At 45.1% G+C, this 7963-nt stretch overlaps 1 pseudogene; it reads left to right on the top strand.

Moving 5' to 3' along the window:
• The first annotated feature begins 638 nt into the window (after positions 1–638).
• Positions 639–7653, top strand: LOC100950789 (annotated as a pseudogene).
• Positions 7654–7963: the final 310 nt, after the last annotated feature.

Below are 7963 nucleotides of genomic sequence, written 5' to 3'. Positions count from 1 at the left end.
GCAGAACTTTCTGGTGACAGAATTAAGGGACTTCACAAAGCATTCAAACATAATAATTATAAGTATCCCAGAAGGGGAAGAAGAACACCCCAGAGAAATGGAAGCCCTACTAGAGGATATCATTAATGAAAATTTCCCAATTATTACCAAAGATGCTGACACACTCTGTTCAGAGAGATATTAAACCCCATGTCACATAAACTCAAACAGAGCTTTTCCAAGACTCATTGTCATGAACCTGTCCAAAGTGAAGATAAAAGAGAAGGTTCTGGAAGCAGCCAGGAGTAAGTACCAATTGATGTACAGGGGAAAATTCATTAGGGTGACTCTAGACTTCTCATATAAAACTGTTCAGGCCAGAACACAATGATAACTTAACTTTAATGTACATAAACAAAATAATTTTCAGCCCAGATTCTATATCCTGGTAAGCTATTAATTGATCAGCATTATAAATATCCTCAACCATGTAAAATTGATGGAGAAATAAAATCATTTACCTACATGCAAACATTAAGGAAGTTTGCTACAGACCAGTTCTATAGGAAATACATAAACCTATTCTACACACTTAGCCTCACAGTGGACCACCAGCAAACTAAAAACCCAGAAACTAAAGAACAAAAGTAGTTTCTGTCATGACACAACAGAGCAATGGGACTGAATCCCACGGGCGACGCTTCCTGCAAGCTGCCTGCCTGCTGGGTCCGTGTCCCCCACTTTCCAGGAACCACTGCCACCACTGCCGCTGCATGCCCAGGACTGAATCTGTGGGCTGGCGCTTTCCACGCATGCCTGCCTGCCTGCACTCCCCCGGTGCAGCCGCCACCACCACTGCATGCCCAGGACTGAATCCCATGTTCAGGCGCATCCTGTGCCTCCTTACCTGCCCTGACAGCAGTCCCCACCTGTGCCTACCCAGGACTGTTCTGCCGGCCAGCACGTCCCATGCCCAGGTGCCTGCGCACTTATTCACCCAGCTAGTGTTCCCCCTGCACAGCTACCTGACTGTTGCTGTCTCTGCTCCTTGGGGGATCCCCAGTGGCATCCACCGAGGACTGATCCATCCATCCATTCCCTGTGTAGCTGCCTCCAGGTTGGCCCCTGGTCCCCTGCTCCCCAGGGAGGCTCCGGCATTCCAGGCTGCCTCTGAGAATGTGAGAGAATGATCAGTTGAAAGGGAACCACACTGGAGCAGTGATACCCCAAGGGGAAGAGCAACAGCTGCAGCAGTGGGAACAAAAGTCTTACATTCCTGAGGCTTTTCTGGGTAGACATGCCCTGTCTATCTAGATAACCAGAAGAAGCCACTGGAAGAACAATTTTAGGGATGGTCTTTGAAAGGTGCAAATTCATCATGGGGTGGAATCAGCAGAAGAACTGGTAACCAGAACAAACAGAGTAGATCAATCCCCCAAGGAAGGATGGGGCAGATGCAATTAAAGATCCCTTCCATAAACAGATGACCGAGATGTCAGAAATCAAGTTCAGAATCTGGATAGTGAATAAGATCAACAGATTGCAGGAAAGGAGGGAACTAGAATTTCAAATTATTCAAAAGCTATCTCAAGAATTCAATGATTTCAAAGATGAAATGATCAAAGATTATGACATACTCAAGCAAGAGGCTACAACCCTTAAAGATCTGAAAAGTACAGTTGAATCCCTCATTCATAGAATGGACCAGGCAGAAGAAAGGATCTCTGACAACAAAGACAAAGATTCTGAATGCGACAAGACACTCAAAGAACAAGACAAATGGAGAGTAAAAATAGATCATTTGCTCAGAGAGCTCTAGGATAATTTGAAGAAAACTAATATTCACTTTATAGGAATTCCTGAAGGTGATGAAGTTGCTTCACAAAACACAGAGGCACTTCTTCATGAAATTATGAAAGATAAATTTCCAGACAAGCCAAGAGAATCTGAAATTCACATAGCAGACAGCTTCAGAACCGCAGTGTAACTCAACCTGAACAAGACATCCCCCAGGCATATCATAATCAACTTCACCAAATTTAACATGAAAGAGGAAAGCCTGAAAGCAGCTAGATGCAAGAAAACCTTAACCTACAAGGGGAAGAATATTAGAATGACTACAGATCTCTCTGCTGAAACCCTTCAGGCTAAAAGAGGGTGGTCATCAACTTTTAATCTCTTAAAACAAAATAACTTTCAACCCAGAATCCTGTATCCAGCTAAACTGAGTTTCATTTATGTTGGAGAAATTAAAAACTTTAATGACATTCACATGTTGAAGAAATTTGCCATAACTAAACCAGCCCTTCAGGATATTCTCAGACCTATTCTCCATAACGATCAGTGCAATCCTCCACCCAGAAAATTTTGATCAAATTCTAATTTTCACAGTGATGAAAGTCCACTGGACTTTTGAAAAATTCGATACCCAAAAGTATACCAGGCCTATCAATATTCTTAATCAATGTAAATGGCTTAAATTTCCATCTAAAGAGACACAGGCTGGCTGACTGGATACAAAAACTCAGGCCAGATATATGTTGCATAAAAGAATCTCACCTTACTTTGAAAGACAAGCATAGACTCAGAGAGAAGGGATGGTCATCTATATTCCAGGCTAATGGAAACCAGAAAAAACCAGGTGTTGCAATTTTATTCACAGATAAAATAGACTTTAAACTGACAAAAGTGAGCAAGGATAAGGATGGTTACTTTATATTAGTTAAGGGAAATACTCAATACTATGAGATTTCAATTATCAATATTTATGCACCCAACCAGAATGCACTCAATTTATAAGAGACACTCTAACAGACATGAGCAACCTGATTACTCCCAGCTCCATCATAGTCAGAGATTTTAATACTCCTTTGGCAATACTGGACAGATCCTCCAACAAGAAGCTTAGAAAAGACATCTTGGATTTAAACTTAACCATTCAGCATTTGGATTTAACGGACATCTATAGAACATTTCACCCTAATAAAACTGAGTACACATTTTACTCATCAGCCCACAGAACATACTCCAAAATAGACCACATTCTAGGTCACAAGTCTAACCTCAGTAAATTTAAAAGAACAGAAATTATCCCTTGCCACCATGGAATAAAAGTTGAACTCAGCAACAACAGAAATCTGCAGACCCAAACAAAAATGTGCAAGCCAATTAAAAACATTGAACAGAGTAAAGATTTCCTATTTAAAAAATGGTGCTGGACAAACTGGCTAGCGACATGCAGAAGACTGAAACTGGACCCATACCTGTCACCACTAACTAAGGTAGACTTCATTGGATTAAAGATTTAAATTTAAGACACGAAACTATAAAAACACTAGAAGAAAGTGTAGGTAAAACACTTGAAGAAATTTGCCTGGGTGAATTTTTTGAGGAGGACCCCCTGGGCAATTGAAGCAACACCAAAAATATACTACTGGGACCTCCTCAAATTAAAAGCTTCTGCACAGCCAAGAACACTGTAAGGAAAGCAAGAAGACAGCCCTCAGAATGGGAAAAGATACTTGCTGGTTATGTTTCCGACAAAGGTTTAATAACCAGAATCCCCAAAGAACTCAAACGTATTAGCAAGAAGAGAACAAGTGATCCCATCTCAGGGTGGGCAAGGGACTTGAAGAGAAACTTCTCTGAAGAAGACAGATGCATGGCCTACAGACATATGAAAAAATGCTCACCATCATTAATCATCAGAGAAATTCAAATCAAAACTACTTTGAGATATCATCTAACACCAGTAAGATTAGCCCATGTCACAAAATCCCAAAATTACAGATGCTGGTGGGGTTGTGGAGAAAAGGGAACACTTCTACACTGCTGGTGGGATTGCAAACTAATATGCCCCTTTTGGAAAGTCATCTGGAGAACACTTAGAGAACTAAAAGTAGATCTTCCATTTGATCCTATAATTCCTCTGCTAGGTATATATTGAGAAGACCAAAAATCATGCTACAATACAGATATTTGTACCAGAATGTTCATTGCAGCCCAATTCACAATTGCTAGGACATGAAAGAAGCCCAAGTGCCCATCGACCCATGAATGGATCAATAAATTGTGGTATATGTACACCATGGAATACTATGCAGTCATAAAGAAAGATGGAGACTTTACTTCCTTCATGTTTACATGGATGGAGCTGGAAAATATTCTTCTTAGCAAAGTATCTCAAGAATGGAAGACAAAGTATCCAATGTACTCAACCCTACTATGAAACTGATAGTTAGCTATCATAGGAAAGCTATAACCCAAGTTAAGCCCAAGATTACAGGGAAAGGGGAGAGGGAGGGGAGGGGAGGTGGGAGGATGAGTGAAGAGAGGGATATGGTTGGGATCATGCCTATGATCTATCCTATAAGGGTACACGTGATTCTCTCTAAATGTGGAATATAAATGTCTTTACACAACGACTATGAGAATGACATGAAGGTTATGTTGGCCAATTGGATGAGAATGTTTCAAATTGTATATGGAAACAACACACTGTACCCCATGATAGTAGTAATGTGCACAACTATGATTTAATAATAATAAAAAAAACTAAGCAATGGACTTTCACAAAATAAGATGAATAGAACTCTACCACACTTAATCAATTATCTCAAGAAATGTTAATGTTTTGAATTCCCCACTGAAGTGGCATAGGCTGGCTGATTGGAGGGGGGAAAAAGGCAGAAGACATATATTTGCTGCCCATAGGAAATACGCCTAGCCTTGAAGGACAAAGTAAAAGTCAGAGTTACGGGATAGAAAACAATTTTTCAGGCAAATGGAAATCAGAAGAAAGGAGTTGCAATCTTATTTTCAGATACAAGAGAATTTAAAGCAACTAAAGTAAAAAATGTCAAAGATGGGGGGATAACCCCTCACATGGAGCAGATGAAAGGGCCAAGGGAGAGGTCCAGGGAGCCCACTGGAGGCTGTGAGGCATCCACCTACACTCAGTCCTCTGCCCACGACTATGCCCAGCTGAGCTTGCCCTACATGCCCTTCCACCACTGTATAATGAAGCTGCACTAGGGCAGGCATGCAGGGGCCCCAGGATGCTTCAGCCACCCTAGGGCCCAGTGGCCATGGCCACTGCTTCTCAGGCTGCTGCTGGTGGCCTCAAACTCTGCACAATGTAGGACAATGAGATGGTGTTCAGGGAGGTGGTACTGTTTGAGTCAAGCCCCAGCTAAACCACCTACACCACGGGTCTCACCTGCCACTTCTGGTGGGCTGGGCCACACTCAGTGTCCAGGGTGAGACCATGTAGATATACCCACTGGGCAAGTGTAATAACAGTCATGAAGAGGCCTTGTATAAATATGGCTGGGTAGGAGTGGTGAAGCTGGAACAGCCAGAATTGGACCAGAAACCATTCCTTACTGTCCTGGGCAAGGCCAAGTGAGTGGTGCAGTGAGGAGCTGCTGTGGTCATCTTTGATGTGTCTGAAAACCCAGAAGCTAAACAAGGCCTTGGAAGACCCACTCAAGAGGCCAGTGATGTATGTGAAGAATGCAGATGCCATTAAGCTTATGAACATTATCAACAAGCAGAAAGTGGCTCCAGTAAAGATCCAACACTGCCCTCTTTGACACCCACTGAGTATTTTGACCTGAGAATTTTCCTGGCTTTCTTCTTCGTAGTCTCCTTGGTCTGCCTCATCCTCCTTATCAAAATAAAACTGAAGCAGTGACACAGTCAAAATTCTATGAACAGATTGGCTGTGCAGGCTCTGGAGAATATGGAAACCAGGAAGTTCAACTCCGAGAGCAAGGGCGCTGGGAGGGGAGCTGTGGGCCCCTGGACATACTCAGAAGCAGTTCTACATCTGACTGTGCCATCTGCCTAGAGAAGTACATTGATGAAGAGCAGCTTCAGATTATCCCTTATACTTGCCAGCTTCACAGAAAGTACATGGACCCATGGCTGCTACAGCACCACACCTGCCCTCACTGTCAGCATAACATCGTAGAACATGTGTGTGTGGAGATGAACAACCTCATTCCCAGTCAGCAAAGGAGAGTGACCTTGAGGGTGCATTACCTCTGCTGCATGCATAGGACCAGTGCCATCCGGTCTACACTACAAAGACAAGCATGGACTCCCATGGAAACCCTGTCACACTGCTGACCGTGGACCAGCACCAGGAGCAGAGCCTCTATCCCCCACAGACCCCAGCCTATATCCATCAGTACCCGCCCCTCCAACTGGACCATGCACTGGCCACCCACCGCTGTGATCTGAAGCACCAGGCCTACTCCCCAGCTCAACCCATCCACAGACCCAAGTTCAGTGGCCACAGCTTCTCCAAGGCAGTTTGCTTTTCCCAGTATGAGACCATGTACCAACACTACTACTTCCAGGGCTTCACCTACCCAGAGTAGGAAGGGCAGCCGTTATCCAGTCTCATTGCCAGGGGCCAGTCCTGTGCCTTTCTACCAAGCATCAGCAGCAACCTGCTTTTCCCCATTGTGGTGCATGTACACCCTGCCAACACACACACCTGGAGAGTGACAACACATCCAGCTTCAGCTGCTACCACAGCCAATGCTCTGTGTGCTGTGGCTAACTGGCTAACTGCCCATGGAGTGACAGCAGCAGCAGCAGAAGCTCTAGCCAGTGCTACTCTTCCTCCAGTGACTCTGTGGTAGACTGCACTGAGGTCAGCAACCAGGGCCCGTATGGCAGCTGCTATACCTTCTGCAGCTCCCTCAGCAGTGACTACGACCCATTCATCTACCACAGACAGAGCCCCTGTTGCACCAATGGAGACTTGGGGGGGAGGTTCAGGCAGCTTGGGCTGGGTGCCTACTGTGTGCTTCGAGGCCTCTGTGCCACCTAAGGATCTTCTGATGACACCCGGTGATGGTACTGAGTGAGAGGAGACTTGGCTGGGCCCTACCTTTTCCTCAGGGGACCAGCTGTCCACCTGCAGCCTAGAGATAAACTACAGCAGCAACTCCTCCCTGGAGCCCAGAAGTGGGGCTTGAGGCTGCTCCTGGAGCTGCCCCCGATCTCAGAACAACCTGGAAGGGGGTGGGGCCCAGTGTAGGGGCAGCCAACAGCAGCACCTTATACCTGGGGACCCCTTCTATGAGGGCTGTGGCCCTGCAAGTGGGAAAGCCACAGCCAGGAAATGCCCAGGGCCTATACAGCTTTCACCAAGACCATTTGCCCAGCATAGATGGGGTGAAATATGAGGGCCTGCCCTGCTGCTTCTATGAAGAGAAGCACTTGACCCATGGTGGTGGCAGAGGGTGAGGCTGCTACACTGAGGACTATTCAGTGAGTATACAGTACACACTTACTGAGGAGCCACTGCCCAGCTGCTACACAGGGACCTGGGACCTGAACCAGTGCATACTCATCATTCCAGAGGATGTGGACTGTGACCTGGGCCTGCCCTCAGACTGCCAAGGGACCCATAGCCTCAGCCTCTGGGGTGGGATATCAGGCCTGGAGGTTCCACAAGGACCTAGGAGCAACCTAGGAAGAGAAGCAGTTTCTGTGCTGCCAGGCTGGGGTGTCACCACAGCCTGTCTTTCCCCCAAGGGAGGTGGTGCTACCAAGGCCAGCTTCCTTAATATCACCCTGGACACTCAGGAGTCTATCACCATGGCTGCTGAGGCTGCAGGATCTTTCCCAGCAGGCAGAAGCAGCATGGGAGCCTGATCTCAGAAGGAACTCTAATCTGGAAAGTAGGAATTATACAGAGACTCCAACTCTGACTTCCAAATGAAAGGAAACCAACAAATCCTTTTCAGCTTTGACAAACACACAAAAGTAGTAATAAAGCTAGCCTTCCTTCTCAACCCAAAATGTGAACCACTTGTGGCAAAACTAGCCCCAATCCCATTAACAAACCAAAAGACAAAAAAAAAAAAAAAAAAGTGTCAAAGATGGAAAATATTTCAAACTGTATATGAAAACACCACACTGTACCCCATGATTGCATTAATGTATGCAGCTATCATTTAATAAT

Source organism: Otolemur garnettii, unplaced genomic scaffold (assembly GCF_000181295.1).
Source record: "Otolemur garnettii isolate 467f Iridium unplaced genomic scaffold, OtoGar3 scaffold00238, whole genome shotgun sequence".
NCBI classification, from domain to species: domain Eukaryota; kingdom Metazoa; phylum Chordata; class Mammalia; order Primates; family Galagidae; genus Otolemur; species Otolemur garnettii.
This window is presented reverse-complemented; position numbering and strand designations above follow the sequence as displayed.